At 38.3% G+C, this 22,972-nt stretch overlaps 1 protein-coding gene across 5 annotated transcripts in view; it reads left to right on the top strand.

The window, feature by feature from the left end:
- The window catches only part of RAP1GDS1 (Rap1 GTPase-GDP dissociation stimulator 1), a 97,378-nt gene that overhangs the window by 1,398 nt on the left and 73,008 nt on the right, over positions 1 to 22,972 (top strand). The gene's annotated exons all lie outside the window — the stretch shown is intronic.

The raw sequence follows: 22,972 nt of genomic DNA on the forward strand, positions 1-22,972 counted from the left end.
AAAGCTGATGCAGAATTAGTACAGCTCTCCTTTTTAGATGAGACTACATTTCAGTTGCAAGCAAGTTTGTAAACGGCTTGAGGATCTGCTGCAGCTCGCTGTATAAGTAAGAGTAATTGTAATGTTTTCAGGAAGACTGAAATAATTTTCCTGGAGAATCTGTCATCACCTGTCCATAACTGACCAGAGAGGTTACTTGTGAAAATATCGAGGAACCTTTTTTTTTTCCCTACTTCTTCCCATATCAGGGCCTGACTACATTGTCCTTAAAATCAAGGCAAACTCCGACAGCCTCTGCAGCAGCTCTTGTTGCTCCAAGGAGTGAGTGGCAAAGGCTGAAATTGGTTTAACCTTGACTAGCAACTAATAATGACTTCCCCTGTTGAAGGTGTATGTTTAAGCTCACAATCAATGCAATAGCTTCCCTTTTTCCTTGTACAGTATTCATTTCATTGCACAGCAGCTGAAGACTTCTAAAATTAAATCAAGGCAGAATATTTGCAGTGTTTAATTTGTTCTTCCTATAGCTCGTACATCATTCCATAAATCATGCTCAACAAACAAGCATTTGCAGCAGAGGGTGCAGTAGTGTCTTACAGTTAAACATGTTTTATTCTGTGCTTAAAAAGGCAGGTATAGTATTAGCTGATTTGGATACTAATGATATAAAGTGGGAGACTGAGTAAGTATATTTCAGTTCCAGTCAAAAGATTTCTGCCATTAAAAATATTTATTGTGTATACATGGATGTGCATTACCTTTATTGTATAGAAATCTTTCTGCCACTTTAGCTCCATGTGTCAATTCCTCTGGATTTTCTTGTGGTAGCTCTTTCCTCCAAGAGGTCAGTGGCTTCCTTTCATTAATATCAGTTATTCTCCAAATTGTTACTTTTGTTGCTTGTATTTATGTGTTTTTTTAAAGTCGTGTATAAGTACAGTTTAAACAATATTCATCTTCTGGCTTTGTGCGTCAAGTTGCTTGAAGTACTCCTGGCAGTACAGCACTTTGAGTACTTGAGATGATGTGCGCCACCAGTAATTTACTTCTATTTTTATAAGGACAATTATAGGTTTTTACTTTTCAGTTACTCATGTAATGCTACAGTTTCCCAATGAATAGCCCCTTCCCTAGTCAATTCTCTTGTTTTGTTTTGTTTTTTAATCTTGAAAAACATCTTTGTATACTCTTTTGCAAACATATTGTAGCCAGGGAAATTTTACTGTTTTAGGGCAGTGGCTCATGGAGGTTATTGTAAGCACGCTGCAGTTACTGCACAAACACAAATCAGTAAGATAAAATCAGGAATATGATTACGTGTTGACAATTCAACAGTAATCCATTGGCCCCAAAAGATGGAGAAACACCATGAGAGTTTGTATACAGAATACAAATACAAATCACAAGATTATTTTTAGAGCATGTATCAGTTTGCCTGAAATGTAGATGTTATGGTCCGCAATAGTGAAAGCTCATGAACAATATTCTTGCATTTTAAAAGCACTGTTTTTGTTAGCAGGAAATGGAAGGCAGCCTCTGCTCTGATGAGGCTTGATACCTACTTGAGTGCTTAGTTGGGCAACAAACTGTGAAAGCGACCTGCCAGTTACATGAAGAGACCGAGGAGTTTCTTAGACTCTCTTTACAATACCTAGCAGTAATATCATCATGGCAAGATACAGGAGATACACAGGCTATAATGTAGATGGACTTGTTTAAGTACTGCCTATTTAGCTATGCTGTTGTCAGAACAAAGGTTTATATTACCCTTCTCCTCCCAAAATACTCAATTTTCTCTCCCAGTTTCCATACAGGTTTACCACATGCAGCTATGTATTAAGCTTTGGGGTCAGCCTGGTGGCCATGAACTCCAAACGGAACCGCTGTTCAGGATATAACAGGCCATCCTGTCTTCAGGACATTGATTCATTAAGTAAAGGAGGCAGAAGGGCATGAAGATTCAGGCATAGTTGTATGCAGGAAGATGGGGATAAGCCTGCATGCTTTCTGTTTAAAAAAAAAAAAGTCATCAGTAGCTTCAGATGCGAAAGGAATGAAAGTCTTCCATCTTGAGAGCTCTTTTAGTACTTCTTTTACAAGAGCTGCAAGTCAGCTTAATAGATTGCTTGGAAAAGTGATGTGTTAATTGCACAAAAAGATCATTTTAAAGTCTTCTGAAGTTTTTGTTAAAACAATGAGATTTCTTACAACGCCAGCACATTAGTTCTACACAGCAAGAATACACCAATTTAAGGCAATAAAAAATGTATTACCGTTTCCCAAAAGCAAGACTGATTTTAGCAAAAGACTTGACTTGAAAACACAAAGACAAGAGGAAACTGATTTTAGACTGTCTCTTCTGTTTCAGTAATGTTCCTCGAAGCCAGAGAGGTTGTGTTAGTTCTGACTACCCTTCCTTAATGAATACTGTTCCTGTTTCCTGACCAATATTTGTGGTCTTTCATTATTATATAAGACAGAAACCAACCAATTTTGTCTTCAGCTTTAGGTTAAGGGCTTCATTCAAAAGTATGTTTCCTAAGAACAGAATATTAGAGGTTGCTTCAGAAGTCTCTAAGGAACATCTGGCTTTCTGTAGAGTCAAAATACAAGTGGGAAGAGAACGGGAAAAAAAAAAAGGACAGATGAAACCTGAAGGAAACAAAGCAGTGATAATGGAAATGAGAGAGCTACCAAGACAAGAGACAAGAATAGAAAAGAACAAAAGTCCCTTAAGGGAAATCTGTAGAGGGTGAGAAATACTAGAAGCAGAGGAAAGACAGGGATAAGGAATGAATGAATGGAACAATAGGGAACAGAAATAGCAAAAAGAAATTGGGAACTCTACTATCCATCTTTGCATCCTCCCCACCACCACCAATCTCCCAAGCTGAGAAAATAGCCAGGGTATAAATGATGTAAATAAAATCAGAGAATTCTTACCCTCTTTTTTTTGTGGTTCATTCTGGCTGCAGCTGACAATCCTTGAGAAGACTCATTATAATTCTCAGCCTTCCTCAAGTAAAGCTGATCTATTTCTGGAAATTCTGAGGACTTAATTATTTATGAATATGTAAAAAATAAATATGAGATTAACATAAACTAACAGTTGTTCAATAAAGGGGAAAATAACGTCACCATTTGACAGGAGAGAAAGCGAAGTTCCATCTGCGGCATCTGTCAGTGAGGCTGGGAATGATCCCTTCTTAAGTCTGTCGCAGGATGCAGTTCACGTGTTTGGAACATTAATGGTGACCCTGCTGCTGACATGAGAGAAAACCCACTTTCCACTGTTGGTTAGTCCACCTGGGTCTGCATGTTGAGGAAAAGAAGTATCCCCACTGTCTTTATACTGTTGGAGGTGTTAGGTTTAAGGTTGTAACTTGTTTCCAGATTAAAATTGCTTAGGAGCTACATATAAACTTCTGAAAGTTGAGTCTTAAAAATGTTTATGTGTATTCTCCAGCTACTGGAGAAATATTTTAATGACAGTTTGAATATTAATTAGACAAGGAGCTTTTCCTAGTAAGGCATTTTGTCCTTGCAGTGGAAGCTGCTACTAACAGTCTCACAGGACCTCTTCTTGTTAAATATGGTCTAGAAACTTGTTTCTATTTACAAATTTTAATATAATAGCAACCAGATGGAATTGGTTTTGGTAGAATAAAATGATGGTTAAAAACCACAGACTTTTGAGCATTGAACTTCCATTTAGTCCAAAAAATAGCTGATGTGTTTTAGAATTTCCATGTGCTCCAGATATGCCTAATCGAATTTGTAAACTCTCTGAAACAAATGGCTTTGGTTCAAGGAGCTTCAAAGCCGTGCACCCAGCCTCGCGACGTTTGTTCAGTCCGAGTCGCGCAGTTCTAGTTTAGGGAGCTTTGAAGTTGTGCAGAAACCCTGGTGATCTCATACGCTCTTTAAGCTGTGGCTCAAGAAGATTACGAACTCGGCAGATATCCAGAAGAATTCATCAAGTCTATAAACCAGATAACTGCTGTTCACTTCTCTCCGGATAGAGGACGGAGTTAAGTGCAGGGTGCTTTGATACCTGCAAATAAATACAGCATACCTTAAGTATTCAGGAGAGGACAGCTCTTAGAAATGTCCCAGACTCGAAGCACTTTCCGATACATCTTTGCAAGTTCTGATAAGAAGTGGCAGGGAATAAATGTGTGTGTGTGTGTCTATAGTAACTGGAATTCAAAACATGTATAAATTGAGAAAACGTAGATGTCTATATAAAGTTGTGTTAAAATTTGCAGCCTAAAATGAAAGCATTTCATGCTTTCTATCTCCACATAAAACAAAAACCTCTTATAAAAATTACATTTACGTATTTAAAAATCAGGGAAAATTTAAAAAAAAATCATGCTTTACAAAGGAAATATTTCACATTATCCATTTCAATACTTAGTCCCAGTTTTCTCCCACTTCACATCTCTTAACAAGCTTATGGCTTCCTAATCATGTATTATAGGAACATCCGAGGGATAGGTCAATTTTGAGCTTTTGTTAAATCTCTGAACTCTTCTTTGTGTTAGCGATAGCTTGGTGAGATTCATGGAAGATAAACCACAATTGTTTACATTCATCAGTTGGTTTCAGCCGCTGATATTTGCCAACCTGACAGGCACAATTATTTTGAAGAAATATGCAAAAAAAAAAAAAAGTCAATTTTTATTTTATTTTTTTTGTTGACATTTCCTACCAGTTGACTCAGATTTGGCAAGTCATGTTAGTCTCTGATTAAATCCAGCTAAGCAGGTGCTTAGATTCACTTGGTGAGTAAGCAGCCTTTCTTTCAGGCTGAGCACCTCTGCTCTCGCAAATCTACTTGGGACCAAGGCTGGACAGAGAGGAACGTGGAAGTGATCGAAGAGGGAGATGGAGACTGAAGGATAAGACCGAGATTCAGGGAGGAGATCAGCGAAACAGAATAGGATGTATGATGTGACGAGGATTGACCAGAATTTGGGAATACTTGCCACTAATCCTGTGGGGATCAGGCCTTTGGGAGGCCTGGGGAGGTGACAGCTTGGTATCTCCTGGTAGCGTGGAACCTGCTTGTCCGCTGTCAGCCGCCTCTGCATTTTTAATGGCCTTCTTGATATACTAACATGGGAGCATCAGGACACACAACCAGTTAAAAAGCCCTCTCCTTACTGAATTCTTCACTTTTCAGTGGATATTTTTACCTCTAGAATACACCGGTCCAAAAATAACCCCAAATATAACATTAATCCTTCTCGCATGCTGTCTTAAGTGCAGTAAAGAGGTCTGCAGTTTAAAGACAACTCTCTTACACCTAGCACTTTACAAACTCTGTTCTACCCCCTTTTTTTCTTAATTGTATGCAGACTGGAAACTAAAATGGCATTGCACCGTATGGATTAATTCTGTGATAGCATTTTGTGGCTGGAAGCTGAAAGCTGTTGGCTTAACAATTCAACTTAAATATAAAAAGACAAAATCCGAGCACCTGCAAGGCTTTGTGGTTTCCAGGTTAAGTGGAGCATTTGGCTGGGGAGATGCACATGGTGCTGAGCATGGCCTGCTGTCTGGCAGCTAGGAACTCCTCTCGAGAGCGTGTTTAGAAACATTTCCTGTCTTTGATGTTGCACCAGTCTCATGACATGATAATCCCGTGACATTATTGGGACTATTTTAGCATTTCTAGCCTTAAAAGAACCCTTACGAGTACATGTCACTATTGCACTGTAGCACTCCCTTTCACTTCTCTACCCTTGCTAAGTTCATTCCCATATCCCTTCTCTGTTGAGAAACCCAAGATGCTCTCAATTTGCAGCGCCCAGTGCCCTGCAGGCATAACTGAGTTCAGTACTGCCAAATAGCTACTTGTGCTACATGAAGGCTTTGGAACGATTTCCGTAAATCAAAATGCTGTTTTATCTTGACAGCAGGAATAAAGCATGGGAAGAGAAAAAGGCTTTAAAACCAAAGCAGGATTGTACACATCTTTCTTATCCAAATCTTCCCTGTCCACAGAATGTTTAACTTACCCCTCCTGGGCCTCTGGAGGAACTGACTGAAGTCAGTCTTTGAGCCTGGTGTGTATGGTAATAGGATGCACCACCTCTGACTGTTTTCCCAAGCACACCCCTTCTGAACTTCACCGAGCAATTGAAGAGGAAACGGAGGGAGTGAATACGACCGTCGAGAAGAGTGGCAGCAGCAATGAAGTTTTGAGGTGTTTCACGCTTGCTGCTGCCTCCCCCTGAAGTAACTAGTAGCCATCATTTTGCCTTCTTCCCCTCCTGTGTCTTCCGTGCTTATGCACTGAACTGGTTTTAGGATCAGGATGTAGTTCTACCAAAAAAAAAAAAAAAAAGACAAGCTACAACAGAACATTGGCCTGTGAACACATTCATTGTAAAAACGTCTGGTGTGATTAAATTCATTCAGAAGTACGTTTAATAGGCTTTACACAAATACATTTGCTCTCATTCTGCCAAGCCTGTTGAGCAGTCCCCTTTGGTAGTGGATCTCCTCGAAGTTCAGGGGGGTTATACAGACCTGCTGCTCCTGCCATATGGAATTAGGGGAAAAGCAGGGAAATGATGGAGTTTGAGGGAAAGGTACAGAACATACATATAAGGGATGGCTGACAGGAACCAAGCAGGTTCAGTTTTGTTGTGGTTTTATTTATTTTTTTAAACCTTCACAATAAAAATTTTATCTCGTGTGTATAGTAAAGTAATGCTTCAGTTGAATCAGACACACTAACCAATAAATTTACGTGCAGCAGTGCCCAAAATACACTGTGTACTTCTCAGGCAAAAAACATACTTCTCTATCTGATGCTACAATGTCCTTATTTTCTTCAAGTCTTTTCTACTTTACCTAAGAATCCTTCCCACTCTCTTCCACAGCCATCCTGTCCCTTCGGTTCTTTGCCCAGCTCCCTTATCTCATTGCCCAGTTTTCTCTAACGTCTTCCTCCTCTCTACTTCCTCCAGCTGTCCTTTTCCGTCTTTCCTCCCATCTCCCGCTCTCTCTCCTCTTCTGGTTCTGTCTTTATTAATTATCTGACAGCTTCTTCCATCCTCTACCCTTTCCGCTGTCTTTGTTAGAGAAGGAATTGAAAAACTGGTATTCCACTCTCCAAGTTTCAAAAGCTTTTTCCTTTAGTTAACTATCAGCTAGTTAAAACCGGTTTAAAACCATTTTTTAGTTTTGCCTGATGTACAGTAAGCAAGACTATGTGAAAGAATGTATCTCGCAGGAAAGAAACCATACAGACTTGGGCCTTACTCATGTAAACGCTATTTATACAGCATTCTTGTACCCACACAAAGCCCACACTGAGTACCACTGAAGTCACTGGGATCCTGCTTTTCTGACTCAGCAATAGTAGGGCTAAAGCTGCATAGTTTGGGTGAAACTGCAAAATGGCGTGGATCACCCCATCCTTTCAACACTTAGAAATACTGGCTTTCCAATTTATGCAGTTGAGGGAATGGAAATACTAGAAACTGGGCTGATTTTGACTATCAGAAGCACTTTTACAATGTCTTTTATTGATAGATAGTGATATTGATAGACTATACTAGCATATAGCATGTGAAGGAACTTGTCAAACGAAGAAAGCCATATTCTGTGTTGAAGAAAATGATCTGTTGAACTCAATTTTTTCTTAAAAATTGATGGAATTGTATGGTTTATAGTAATATGTTATTTCAAAGAAGAAACCAATTTAACATGGAGATCATATTATTAGAACATCATCCTGTAAAAGCAATAGTAAGCACAGTGTCATAAGCTATTAATATCCATACAGTTCTATCTTGTAGCAGCATGGGGAAAAAGAAAAAATATGGTTTCTGAAGTCTGTTTCAGAAATTCATTTTGCAGCTATTAGATAATGCCTTTTGATGCTTTCTGATATTCCCAGAAAATGTTAGGAATCCCTCTCTGCAAGACTGCTACACGTTATGCTTCTAATGACACATATTAGTGTGTGGACACTTAATGCTCCAAGGGCAAGAATGGTGGAGAGAAACAAGAACCAATTCAATGCACTTCTTCAGAATGCATCATCATCCCAGAAATGATCTGAAGTGCTTGTTTATCTTTATGAAGGCTATAACTTCTCCTTTTATGAGGAGGGTGAAGGCATCACAGTTTCTTTTTTTGGCTGTGGAGAACAAGGTAGAATTTAAGACTTCTCATACAGTCTGTGGAAGAGTTCTCTTGTGAACATAAAATTCAAGTTCTGTACATGTACCTAGTTCAAAACAGATGGCTGGAGGGAAAAATGCCCTAGATAATACAGCAGTTTATGTTAGCAAGGGGTGGACTGTTTTACCTTTTTTTTCTTTTTTCTTTTTATTTTTTAAATAAATTGATATTGTGTAGGTTTTCTGATAAAAAATACCAGATGTGGGCTGCTGGATTACTTTTAGCATGCTTAGCCCTTCAAATTCTGAACAGTTCACAGTACTCAGGGATCACAACAAACAAGGTGTCAGTCAGAAGCCAGCATACTTCAGCAACTATTTAAACTGCTTGCTTTTCTAAAATCAGAAATAAATGGTCATCAACAAAACAGAATTTTTGGCTGTACATAAAGAACTTGCTGACTTTTTCTGAAAGCTGATTAATAGGCACATTTTACAAAATGACAATACTTGGCAGGTTGCTTGAAAAGCTGGCTCTTCTTTTTGACCCTTTTTATGTCTTTAAAATAAACAGATCAGTCTATTAATATTTTTTCTATTACTGGAAATGTATTTCTTACAGTCAGAAATATGCTGAGAAGCCTGATGCACATTAAGTTTAGACTACATTTGGGGGTGCAGAGATGTAACTTTTAGGTCAAAGAGTAGATATCAGAATTGAAAATTCAGGAATTGTTGCAAGCTCCCGATATTTCCCTTCTTACCTTCTCCCCAGACTCATGTTCTTCTTGCAGAAGCAGCAATGCTGTCAAAGTAGGCCTCTTCTGGTTTTGGTCAACAATGTGGAATAAAAATACAGCAGCAATTTTCATTTTAACACTCAAGTCAAGTTAGACTTGCAGAGAACATTCAGGATAGGTTTTTGATGGCTGCTGTGGTTATTTTATTTATATAACAGTAAAACGTTCTGTACTTAGGCTTAGATCACAGAGCATGTGTTGGACTTCAGTGTTAATTTCTAACACCTTAAGGGTGCAAGTGCAAATTTAGAAGCCAAATTCTGCTTGTTTACATGAGCATAGTATTATTCCACTCTGTGCTTGTGGAACTAATTTGTCCCCAGAAGTCAGCCTATCATCTGAATCTTTTCATTAGAGATGTTTCTGCTGCTTCATCTAATACAATCTAAGGGTAATGTAAAACCATCAGACAAGAAAGTCTGGTTGCTCTGACGTGAAAGGTCTGCATGCTCAACACAGTAATTATAAAAGGCATTAATTCAATGGAAGAAATGTTGTTGGTTTTTTTCAGTGCTGAGACATGACATCTTTAAATGTGATACAGCAAACTCTATCAAATGACAGCCTGAAGTGTGTGTTGATTTAAATGATGCTGGATTGCAGTGCTTCAACTGACCTGGTTGCAGAGCATTTAGAAGAGGTAATCTGTTGAAACCAGCTTTGCCGCTGAAGCCTCTGTGTAGTCAGATTATAGCCTCAGTTCCCCATTGCCCTGCATTATGCATAAAGTGACTGCAAATTTGATTGAAGATGGTAATTGGGCCCAAATTGTAGCTTTTATGTTCTGCCCGGGCATAAATGACCATGGGATAATGAGCAATAAAATGATAGGTAATAAAATGATGCCCATGGTGCCTTCATATCTGAGATGACTTGAAGAAGTCTTGTTTTTAAACACTCATCCTGGTTTAGTAGAGTTATTGGTTTTAAGATCTGCGTACGGTTTTGAGGGCTGCAGTGACTCACAACTGTGGAAGCCAAAAAAAGCTGCAGATGTTCGGTGTGCTGAAGAATTTGCGGCACCAGGGAATCAGAGGTTGTATTCTCAAAAGGCTACAGTCACTCCGGTGTATCATGATGTCAGACTCAGGTCTGAGGAAATCTGACTTTTCATGCATCAGAGAGAAAAGGTAGATGTGTTATTCACAGGTGACCAACAGTGACTGAAAAGATAACATTATTGAGCTCTATCATTGAAAAAGTCCTCTTCAGAGGGATTTATAAACATTAATTCATCAAAATAGCCTTTTAAATGAGAGATTAAAGACAATAGTTTGTTCAGCTACAGGAAAAGTGAAGCAGGGAAGTAAAACCAAATTCGAATTTAGCACCTTCCACCCAATCCATTTATTTAAAAAAGTGAAAACAAGCAAAAGAGTAGATTGTAAAAAAAGATTTCTTCCTCTGTACTGCTATTCTCATGCAGATTTACAAGTGAGTGGATGGCGGAAGGCTGCTATTGACTCAGACAAGGAAACAGGAAATAAGTGAAACCTGGGTAATTGTTTTCTACCTTAAACTCTGAAATGTGAAAGTAAACAAGTAGTCTAACAAATGAAAGGCACAGTGTGCAAAAGAGATATTGATTCGATGTTTCTGAAAACATTTGCTCCCAAAATGTGGTTTTCTAATGTGGCAGTGCACCGTTATGAGATGTATCAAGGTACAAAAAGTGTCACAAAGACAAGTAGAATTAAAAGCAGCATTTTCAGGCTTGAAGGCCTGTGTGCAGTGTGCAACTCCTTAATTACTTCAAAGCATAAGGTTTCTGGTCATTTTGATGATTATTTCATTGTATGCATATCATCTCCTAACAACTAATAGGCTGCAAAGTTCTTATCAGCTTGTTTTTTTAATAGAGTTAATGTATTTTTGTAGTTCGACTAGAAAATAGTTTACAAAATTCCAACTGTGGTAATCATGTTCCATTTGTGTCATGCATACTGTCATCTCACAAATTTTGTCATTTTTTAAAAAATCAGAAATCACGTTTTCATTTTTTTCTCTTAAGATCTAGAAATCATAATCTTTACCAAGTATTTAAGTCTTGCTACAATAAGCAAGCCTAATTCTAGCTCTTTTTGTTTGCCTTTACGACTGAAGACTACAGGGAAAAGGAGTCCACCTTCTCTGTTCATCAATGGTACGCTCAGATCCTTCTTGAATAAAATGATTTGCCAAAATCAAGATCAGTTAACAAGTTGCTTTGTCGGAGTAGTAAGACCTAGCCTCCACGATATTTTACAGTCATACTGTCTGTCTGCTTATTTGTCGGAACTCTGTTCATAGTAAAAATAATACATATACTGCTGAGTAAATGCAAGACAAGAATATAACAAAAATCAACAACGTTAGTAAGCAAAAGGAAACAATTTTATACGTACACAGGAGTCCTCTTTTATCCGTGATGGAGGATTTTCCATCTCGAGCCCAGAATTGGAGAACTGAAAGTTGTATATCTGTTTGGAAAGGAGGGGAAAACAGATCTGTTACCTAAGAGTTTAGACAGCAGGAATAGTCAGATCAGGATTTTTCCAATCTGTGCTCTGCTGATTTTTAACAAGACCGAGCAGTACATTTCTGTCACACAGCAAGACAGACTTAACCTATAATAAGGATGTCCTACTTGGAAGCACTGTTACAGTTTACTTGGAAGCCTGTAGTAGAAACAGTGAAGGTGTTTGAGCTGAAATTTGAATAGATTCACGAACTCATAGAAGGAAACAAGAACTGTCATTTGGAAGGATTTTGAAGCAGTACTCTTGCCAACAGTAGAAACAGGTCAACTGTGTCTTTGTTTAGGTGCATCTTGAGGCCTCCGTGGTCTTTGTAACTTCTCTTTAGGTAGGTGCACTATTCAGTAGCCCCTTAACCTCCTCTTTGCCACACTGAGGAAATCCAGCTGCCCCAACCTCCCCTTACAGGTCATGTCCTCTGGGCACAGGCTCTTCTTGGGAGCCCTGTCCTAGACTTTCTCCAGTTTCTCAGTATCATTGTTGACCTGGGACACCCAGATCCAGAGAACGAGCTCTGGGACATGGAGATCCTCACCAGGCACCAAGCAGAACCTTGGTCTGCTGGCCACACTCCTAAAATAGCCAATATGTATCTTTTTGGGGTTTTTTTGTTTGTTTGTTTGTTGTTTTTTTTTTTTTTTGCATTAACAGTGTGCTAGTGACTGAGTCATGTTTTTCTTGGCTTCCACTGTAACCCCCTGGGTCTTTTCAGCTGGGCTGTTCCTCAGCCCGTCAGATCCCTGCCTGTACCGATGCTTGGCGTTGTTCTGCCTTAGCTGCAGAACTCGGTGCTTACCCTTGCTGAACTTGAGGAGACTTCTGGTTGTCCAATCCCCAAGTTTCTGAAGGGGCCTCTGGATTGCTATTTGATGAGTCAGCTGATTGCCCAAATTTAGCATCATCTGCAAAATATTACAGCTGTTCAAATGCGTATCTACCTTCACACTATACTGGTTTCAAAAAAAAAATCCACACTCAGAATCTGCGGTTTGACCAGTCCATATAGAGCTGTGCAAACTCGCATTTGATTACTTGATACTAAGTAAAGCAATGATAAACACTTCATATCTGTGACTCTAGGATAACTAAAAAATGATTGCATACTTGAACAAATGTCTGGGAGTTTGTTAGACTAGCATTTGCAGTTGCACGTGAACTTGTATTATTGGTAATCATTTAATTCAAGTGAGTAGAGGATGGCAAACCTTAATTTGTAGACACCCAACAGACTTGATTCTGCAGAATTACACTGATGATGAAATATGGATTCTCAGCTGTAGTCTAAATGAAATTCCACCTTCTCTGTGCTACATTACTTACTCAGCTGAGGAGAAGTGTAGAGAAGACTGACTTGCAGGAGCAATTCTTGGGAAACCGTTATGTCTGTTAGCGTCTAACACTATTTTTATTCCTCTACAGCACTGATAGTGTAGACTTGAACATAGGACAATCAGAGCTTCTGCTCAGCTGTATGAGAGAATAATTCCTTTTGGCAGTGGCATTGAATACATCTGTAGTGGGACGTAACTGCACTATTTCAAGGGATTATCGTGGTGCATTCTACTCACGGGGAAGACAAGCTTCAGTATAAAAGGGTGGCAGTGCACAGACATGCTTTCCCTAGGACGGTGTAGATTTTGTGGTGCTGGTAGAGTTTGTTAGTCCACTCTTTCTGTGCCTTCATGTAATCTTCTTGGAGCAGTCAAGCTGAGATTACAGATGGAAAGTGCTGACAGGGAATAGGGGAGTGTTTAGTCTGAGAAGGCCAAATGAGACATAGAAGGAGCTGTGCATGCCATGTTGTCAGCAGGATTTAGGGGGGATTTAAAATTACCAGCAGCTACCAAACTACTGCTCATTGTGCCTAAGTGCCTATTTAAGTGTGAAAGGAGGAAAGAGAAAGAAGAGTCTCTTTATCTTGTGCTTATAGTTAAAAGATTAGCAATTTTCCTGATAAATATTGCTGTAAGGATCAATTGCTGGCTGTATTAATTAATATTACCTCAATAACTTTCTATATGAGGCTTTTGAGTGTTAATAAAATGGAGAGGAAGGATATTAAAACAGATAATGCATAATTTTTTTTATTATTATTATATGCAGCTTCTGGAAGTAAATGGAATACAGCTATCAGCAAAGCTGCGCTGATTTATGCCTGCCGATACAGAAGCATCCTGGTCTTTTCCTCTCGTTTCATTAAGACCTCAGCATGTGAACAGTAGTTAAAAATGACAGCAGCTTTTGGCATGTGCATAATCCACACATTTACTCCATGAACTGGGTCTAAGCTTTACTCCCATAATGTGACAACTTCTGAACTGCTCTTTTTCTCTCCACTTTCCCTTTTTTTCTACTTTCAAAGGAACAATAATAATTAACCAAAAGAAAAATCAGAAAAACATAACTGGAAAACTTAATAGGAGACTTCCCTCAGCTGTGGTCTCTCTGCACTGTTCCAGCAGTGGCTGGCGTCTGTGGGGGTTATATGTGCTGACCAAGAGGAATTTCCTCAGTACAAGCACTGTAAGCATGTGCTGTGGAGAAGTCTGTGCTGTTCCCTAATCTTGCTGCAAGATGCCTACAGGAGGAGGGGCTAGGGCACATTGCTGGAGGTTTTCAGACAATTGACTGACTGTTGCAAAGGTTCTTAAGTGTCTCTTGCCTGTCGAGCAGTCCATAAATAACTCCTCAGTGCACTGAGATATGCTAAAGACTGCACCAATCCTAGCGACACGCAGGAGCTGGTCAGGAAATCACCTCTGCCTCTCAGTCTTGCTGGGTTTTGACTTCTGTTCTCTGCCTCCTGAAGTAGCACTGCATCTCTCAGCCCTAGTGGCAGAAGGATTGGCAGTCGATCAGTAGCTCCGTCTGTGTTGGGTAGTTGAGGCCAATCTAACAGCACAACCGCATTTAGCAGGGATGCAGCGCTCTGAGGCTGTCTTTGAAAGTGGCACAAAATAAATAACATGGATATTCGGAAATACTGCAGTAGTTTTTCTGTAGGCTTGTGGTTAGGGATAGACTGCATTACACATATCCTCTGGGTTTTAGGTGTTGGTTCCCTTTGTGGTATTCAGAAATCTGAGGCAGGTGCTTTGCCTCTCTAAGCAGTGCCTGCAGAGTTCAGAGTAGGATCAACTACCAAGCTCAGCAGGAAGCCACCCATAATTAACATGCACGCTATTTTCTGTTCAGCACAATTTCCTCCTTAAGCCAAGGGCACGGAATTATTTCTGAGAGATAGGTGCCTGCACCCTTTCTATGAAAGCCTGAGCCTTTGTTACTCCTCCTCTTCAAATGTGAACGGAGGATTCACCTTCCTTGGGATGGGCTGCCAACCTCAGTAGTCTTTTGATTTACACAGGGAAGAGTAATTCAGTCCTTTTCTCTGCCTGAACTCAAAGCTCAACCATGAAAGAAACAGGACCTTGGTACGCTTCTGGGAAATTGTGTTTAAATCACTTCAGGCAGAGGACGGGATTGAACGCAGTTTATTTTAGTGTTTCAGCCAATGTGTAAAAGGTGCTTCCATTTTTTTTTGCCATCCACTTTCTGTTGACCACTAGCGCTTTCCCCGAGGCTTCCTGTGCTGCCTGTGTGCCCGGGCGCTTTCTAAGAAAGGCCGAGAGGACTCAGTCCCTCAGAGATCCCCGTCAGGCTGATACACGGATTCGGTTACTGAACTGTCTGAGAGCTGTGGGTTTGGGCTGAAGCCAAACACACGTGCAACTCCAAAAGGAACAAAGGTTAAATTTCTCCAGAATTCGGTGACAGGTGAATGGGACCATTGGAGGTTCGCTTCCTAGAGCCATCTCTGTGTATAAAACTGATTTTTAGTTTTTCCCTGTTGGGCCTGTGATTTAAGGGTCAGTCAAGATTTGCTTGGTCATCAGAGGAATAAATATCTTTGGAGGTATACTGGATGTTCTTGATTTGGGGGCCCCAACATTGAGAACTTTGCAAAAAGGAGCTTTGTATTCCTTATGAAGCATGTCCCAAGGACTTGTCTGTCCTTTCCATCTCCTTCGGGCTCTGCCCTTCCTTCCCGAGGCCTGCAGATCGCACGCTCCTTTCAGGTGCTGTCAGTGTGACTCTTCACATGGTCTGAGGGATGGTTATCAAGCAGTGAGAGCAAAGCACTCCTCCGCTTCGCTGCAATACGCTCAGGTCCTGCTTGTGGGGGAAACAAATGACTTGCAATTTAACGAAGTGGCATTTTGCAGTGGCATCTTTTGTCTTTTAAGAATATATTTCCTTGGGGAAAAACTCAGTGGCCTTTTCTTATTCAGCTTCCTACAGATACATGTGTTTTTGGAGCATTTCACTTATTTTTGGGGTGTTGTCTGAACACAGCTGATTGCAGACTGGGAAATTAATAGCCTAATTGAGAGTCATGAGATTTAAGACATATAAAGTAGCCTTTTCTTTCAGATTTTTTTTCCTGATTTGCACTGTCAGATTGTCTTGCTCTGAAAATATATTTTCAGTGGATATGTATTGCATCTTCTCACTCATTCAAATGTTCATCGGAATGGTTTGAAGTAGTACTTGAGGCCAATAACATTTGGATGATGATTTACCCAGCTGTGCATACGTGCTGTCATGTGCTGCCTTGGATACAATAGTGTCATGTTTACTGCTCTGTCACTGTTGTATAATTTTTACTAAATAAAGCTCCTAAATGTCGTGCAAAGGTTAATGATCACTTACAACTACAGTAATCATGCAGAATACTAGTGGGTTTTGTGGAAATATTTCTTTTAAATGGGGCTATATTAAGCATTTTGTGCACCATTTAAATTTTGCCTTCTTATTACTGCAGGTTTGTGTCAGCATCAACATGAAAACCCAGTTGAATCCTTTTCCTCTGGAGAGCATCTGAGCTGATCCTATCAGTGCAGTGTTTTTATTGATGCTGTCATTCCTATCCATTCCTAAGTGAGAACAAATAACTTCATTAATAGATAAATATTTATCACTAGAGCGATTAACCACAGATGTCTACTGATCTTAGTAGCACCAGGTTTAAGGGAATACATGATACCTTTAAAAACAAACTCTGGAGTACATTTTGCCCCTAAAAGCTTCCAGATGAATGATATCAAAACCTAAGAATTCTAAACATTAGATAAACTGCTAATTTGAAGGACTCGCAGTATCAGACAATCTCACCAGCCAAGAACCAGTGCTTTTTGGGACTTGCTTTCCTTTGTATCCTTCACTGGCATTAGAAAATATTTAAATCCTTTTTCTCCTAGGCATGAGGAGGCTGACACTATTTACCAACCCTTCTGTGGCTAAAGGAAATTTTTGAATTACAGAGTTTATAGTTGTGGTTTCAGGAGGAAAGGCTATTTTTACATCCTTTTCTTTCTTGGGACAAAAATGTTTTACCAAGAGTAACTTGGTAGGAAAATACATGTGGATAAGCAGTTACCACCACATGGATTTTAAGTTGTAAATAAAGGTTTTTAGAGTCACCTATGAGATTTGCAACCTATCTCTTTCTAACAAACTTTCCCAGAAAGCAGAACAATAGAACAGGTTGAAGGTCATTTCCATTATGATTTTGTTTGCCCATATTCATCAAATTCAGTTTATTTTCAGTGCTGAAAGTTTTCATGCATAGTTTGTAATTACCATGTAACTTGTTATTAAAAATAGTGATTTTTTGGGTAAATTTTGGGAAAAAATAAGTAGAAACAAATGAAAAGCAAATGAAGAACATTCTCTGGAGAGCATCATAAGCCACCATTAGGACTTAAATCTAAGAAATATGTGCCTTTTTTGACATCTTTTTAAAGTCCCTCAATCTGACAAGATGCAGAGGCTGCAACTCTAAGCCTTCTGCTGGGATAGAAAACTGGGAGAATGCTGCAGGTTTCAGTAAAAAGTAAAAAGACAGCACAGGGACAAGTGTAGTAGATCAGTTGGTTTTAGGAAAGTGGAACTTTTGAAGGAGTGTGGCTGCATAAGGAAATTGTCATCTTACTGCCTTTTTAGTTAGGAACAGTTAAACTAATTTCATTTATGACATTCTTTATTTGTTTTAGGATTTATTTTACCAGTGATATATATATATATATATATAATATTTATGTGTCTATATAAAATAGAATAGAATACAATGAGGCCTTTATAATTTTGTCAGGGTAAATACTTACTCTCTTCGTTGAGGTTTTGTTGAAGTATAAGCCCTGGGTCTTTCAATGTCTAGTGTTAGGTTCAGAAACAGGCATCAGAGAGGTTTCTCATGGAGCTAACATGCAAAGGGAATTGTATCAGCACAGGATACCATGATAGCAACTGCCAGGGAGAAACTCAGATCAGTAACTGGAGCAGGGAAAAATGCTTGGCTGGAATGCTCTGAACTACCTTGAATTTAAAGCCAGCTGCTTGAAAATCCGTCAAGCAAAACAAAACTTGGAAAATGGCTAGGAAATACAAATCTATGTATTTTAAGAGTTTTTAAAGGACTTAACCATTCAGGACAATGCTCAAGGTCCAGGCTTCCTTCTAGAATGCTGTGCGTTTGCAGGCAAGTACAACAATTTATATCCCATAATCACATGCAAAAAGACAGTAACAAAACAAAGTTATTAATGGATAAAAATTGAAGATTTTAGACCAGGAATACCAAAGCAGGTTACATTAATTGTTCATTTTCAGTGACAACTTCATCTTAAGTTGCCAAGATATCTTTAAAAATGTAGCACCAAGTGAGTAATTACGGAATATGTAGAAACATCATTATGCCCTGTCAGGAGGTATTTTATAGCCTTTTCTTAAAGCCTCAGAGCTTTTCCTAGATCAGTCACTCTTTTTCCACTTCTTGGGCCTGTTTTATTTTCTTTAGCTCTATGGATCCTAACCATATATCTTACAGCTCTGAAGAAGACTAATTAAGAGTCTAATTAGAAGACTAATAAAGTCTAATACAGCCAAGAGCTGAAAAGAACGTCAAGGTGAAGATCTTCTCCAAATCCTTTCCAAAACTATGTTTTTTTAATTGGTCACAAATTAATCAAAACAACAATAAAAATAGTTTATACTTTTACAGTCTTATTCCCTTTCATATCACGTTGCACTTTAGGATCTCCAACTGTTTATGCGTTTGTGGAAGACAACAAAAACACTCTAGGAAGAATGAAGTTACTCACCTGTAAGTAGTGACAGAATCAGGCCTTTATCTGTCTCCTTATCCTATAGAGATTTAAGATATAAATGAATCCCATTGATTTAAAAAGTTTATGCTTGATTCAGTTAAAAGGTGTTAAAGGCTAGGAGTGAGGAAAGAAAGTTACTCAATCACGACTTATACCTGAAATAGCATTTTTGTCTCACTTTGTACTTCTCACATCCCAGACCAGTGACCTTATAGCTGAGGCTCTGATGGAGTACTGAGTGTTGTTTTACCTGTCTTTTGACTCAATATAATGCAGAAGTGGATTTCCTAAATTACATCTGCCACTCCTGCAATGTGTTGAATCCTTAAAAATTTAGCTATTACTGTGATTGTTTTACAGTGCTGTGTATTTGTGATGTACATAACCTCATCAGATAGACTCGGAGCATCACATGAAAAAGCAGATTGTTAGGGACCTTGGAGGCTAAGCTGGGCTAACTTTGATGCTAGATCATGTGGCTTCTGTTTACTTGCCCTTTTTTTCTTTTGGCAAGCCAATTTTGTTTTTCCAAGGTAAATCTGAATGCAGGTTACAATGTAGAATTTCTTTTCACTATTAAATATACATATTTTAGCACAACGATTAAGGAATAAATCTATAACTGATTTTGGCACTGAAAGATATGTACTTAATACATACTGAGTGTAGTACCCATCTGTTGCTGAAATCTCTCTCTCTCACCATTCAGAGTGGTTCTTGTGATGTTTCCCCCATGAAGATATTTGTCACAGGACATTTCTTTAATTTGCTGCGTACTGGAATGTGATTTCACACTACATACTCCCATTCTCCTGGCCTTGAGCAGGCTGAGCAGAGTCTTGCCATGGTTGCATTTTTAGAACAACCGTGCAGCAGGTCTTCACTTTTGATTTGCCTAAGAAGGAAATCAGAGCAGCAGTAGACTGAACAATCCTAAATGTTAGAAAAAATACATAAAACCAAGCAACAACCCAAAGCAGGAACTCCGCAGTTTACTTTCAAGGGTAGTTTCAAGTTTACATGCAAGTAAACTTGTTACAGCCTAGCCATCTGTACACTATTAGGTGCGTATCTGACAAAAAAAAAAAAAAAAAGGAGGGAATAAATAAAAAAGCTGTCAAATGACTCTTGAACGTTTGAACGGCTCAAAGGCTCTTTGTGTGGTAATGTTGGCACAGCTCCTAAGTGACCAGATGGAATTTTGTTAACACTCAACAGGACAAGGGCTGAGATTTTCTTTCTTAGCTTACTATATTTGAAAAGCTTGCATAAAATGTGTCAGAAAGCTTAATATTTTTTCCTAGTATGCAGAAATACACATATACTTTCCCTTAGTGCAGATATGTTGGTTGACAGCTTCAGAGGCTATCTGTAAGGTGGGTAAGAAAAGAGATGTGAGAGGCTTTTGTAATTTCTAAAACTGATGCCAATTAAAAGGTAGGAAACTTAACAAAGAAAATGCATAAATTTTCCTGTTAAAATTTTGAAGGTGTATGGTAATTTAAATATTACAATTTGTTAGTGAAATTTAAAAAGGTGTTTTTATTTACACAGTTAGTGATTGTGTTAAAACTAGAATTTAGAAACAGACTTTTTAATAAACAGGCAAAGTTTATATTTTTGTAAGAGGTAACAAAAATATATAAATATTTAAAAAAACTTGTTTTCTCACATCAGGTACCACTAACAGTAGCGATGTCATATTTCTGTTTAAAGACTCTGCTGAATATATAAAACCACGTGAATGTCTGTGAATCCCCCTATTCTCCCATCATCATGGCTTCATTGTCAGTAAGAAATTTCAGAAAACTGAAAATCTCCATAGTCTCTGGTAAATCACGGGATGACTTTCAAACCAGACAGCTTAAGAAGCAAAGAAAAGAAACAAAATCTCTAATCTCTCTCTCTCTTAAGAAACAAAATCTCTAACAAGCCCTGGACTCATCATTTGCCTTTTAAGTGCTTCGTTTCCATTTTCAAGGCTTTCAGGGAATCCATGATAGCCAGAAACGTGCTGTGTTGCAGATTACTGTTTCATAACATCTGACTTATTACAGTATCTGAGGCTTCAGGAGGAACACTAATGCGACATACAATTAGAGTTAGCAGTACTAATTTTGAGCCTGAGTATCTTATTTAGGCAGAATTCTCGCTGTGACCGGGGAAAGATGAGCCTGGGGGCTTTGCACAGACTCAGATCCTGTATTTGTTCAATAACTCAAACCGATAACATAAATACAGTTATGACAGATACTGTACTGTGTACTTATATTGTATGATTTACGTATACTCACTTGCATAGTGTAGGCCAAAGACTAGACCTAGAGCTCATTGAGGTCCAAAAGAGTTCTTCTCAGCTTCTTCAGTACTGGAACTTTGTATCCTCAGCCTTGTACTGCTTGATTTTCATTTACTTATTTATGTATATATTTTTATTGAAGCCTAAGTTTTGCGTATAACTTAAATGTCAGAGAAGCCCAGCATCATTTAACAAGCCATATTTTGTACAAAACTAGGAAAATGTATAGAGAATTGGGAGCCCCATTAAATTATTAAAAAAAAAAAAAAAAAAGGTCAGTGTTTGTTCTTATATGTCAGGGAAATAATTTAAAGGAAAATTCAAAAACATTTTTTGGAAAGTGTTTTCCTCTTTTTTTTGGTGTGATTAGTAGCATTTGCCATTTCTAGTCAGTTAACTAGAGTCGTATTAGGATCAAAACTTTTAGAGTAGGTACAATCAGAAAAGGTTATATGCAGTAGCATAGGTGCAATAGCACCCCAAAGGAAAGATCAAGCTGAGTGAGAAAAAAAAAAAAACAAACAAGATTTAAATATTCTGTTTCTAGACAGTACTATTTTTGTAGATGATTTTTATTCTATCACCTGCTCTCTCTTCTTGCTATCTTGACTTGACAAAGTCTCTCTTGGTTGCTAGATTAAAAACGCTTCAAGCAGATAGGGTCTTGTGTGGCAGGAGAAGAGACAAAAGAACAAAATAAACCAACAGTTATGTGAACACGAGTGGAAGGAAGAACCAGTAAAGAGAAGCTGGCTTTTCTGTGTGTGTGCATGTGCATGCATGTACACATTAGCTTTCCTTTTCTGTGTGGTTGTTTATTTCTATGTAATGTATCATAGGGAATGATAACATTGATTATTATTTGGGTTACACTTTATTTTCAGGATTGTTTCAGTCATTTGCAATATGGCTGACCTTGACTCTTCAGGAAGAGCTTTTTAAATTTTCTCTGTTTCAGTTTGCTCGTCGCTCAAGTAGTATATTGATTCCATCTTACCTTATAAATACTCTCTGAAAACAAGAACATTAATATCTTTGAAGTACTCTGACATAATGTAATGATGCTAACTTTGTAATTGCTAATGAGGAAGGAAGTAATCTTTCAGAGGAGGATTTTTGAGTAGTGTTTGGCTAGATTCACTTGAAGGAGGATACACCAAGACATTAAATTGTTGTTCTTTGACAGAACATTTATCCTGAAAGAGATATTGCAAAAAACAATATTCATCATGTATACATCTTGGTATGGAAAAGAAATATTGCAAAAAATATTCATGTATACATCTTGGTATGATATTGTATTGTATGTCATATGGCAAATATTTTCCAGGGTCAAATGTACATGGGATGATTGTATTTTGGAACTTTTTTTTTGTTTTTAATACTTTCTTTGCAACCTAACAATTTTTTGTTTGCAGTGGTGTATATATACACTATATAAGCCTTTGTGTATACACATCTGTAAGATAAAGGAATTATGGAAATCTTATGGACTGTATTAATTTTTTGCACGGATATCTGTTTTACTTATTTTCGGGATTACACTAGTAATGGTAGCATTTGTTTAAATCTAACCGATGCTTAAGGATATTGTGACAAGTACGTTTATAACTGTGCCCACATAACAGAACCTGAGAATGACAAATTATGAGCAAAACTGGGGAAAAAAAATCGAGATTGGTGTAAAAAGTCATTTTTTGGGTTACTTAATACCCTATATATATATATATATATTATTTATTTGTTTGCTTGTTTATTTTCATTCAGACCTGAGTGGCGAAAAATGTATTTTGAGATGCTGAACTTGATATTCTCAGGTATATGAGACTGAGAGCAATGCCTTTGGAGAAATACCAGCTAACACGTGATAATATTGTGACAATTGACAACGTGGGAATTGCATCATTTCAGCTGTTCTTGGGAGCTGGTGTGGGAGGCCACAAACACAGCAATTCATTTCCATAGTTGGGCTAAAAAGTCAGAATCAAGCTGCTAGCAGAAACAGGCCTTTTGTGAACTAAGTGGGCAGACAAGAACTAAACAAACT

The sequence above is a fragment of the Anser cygnoides genome, chromosome 4, assembly GCF_040182565.1.
Source record: "Anser cygnoides isolate HZ-2024a breed goose chromosome 4, Taihu_goose_T2T_genome, whole genome shotgun sequence".
NCBI lineage: Eukaryota > Metazoa > Chordata > Aves > Anseriformes > Anatidae > Anser > Anser cygnoides.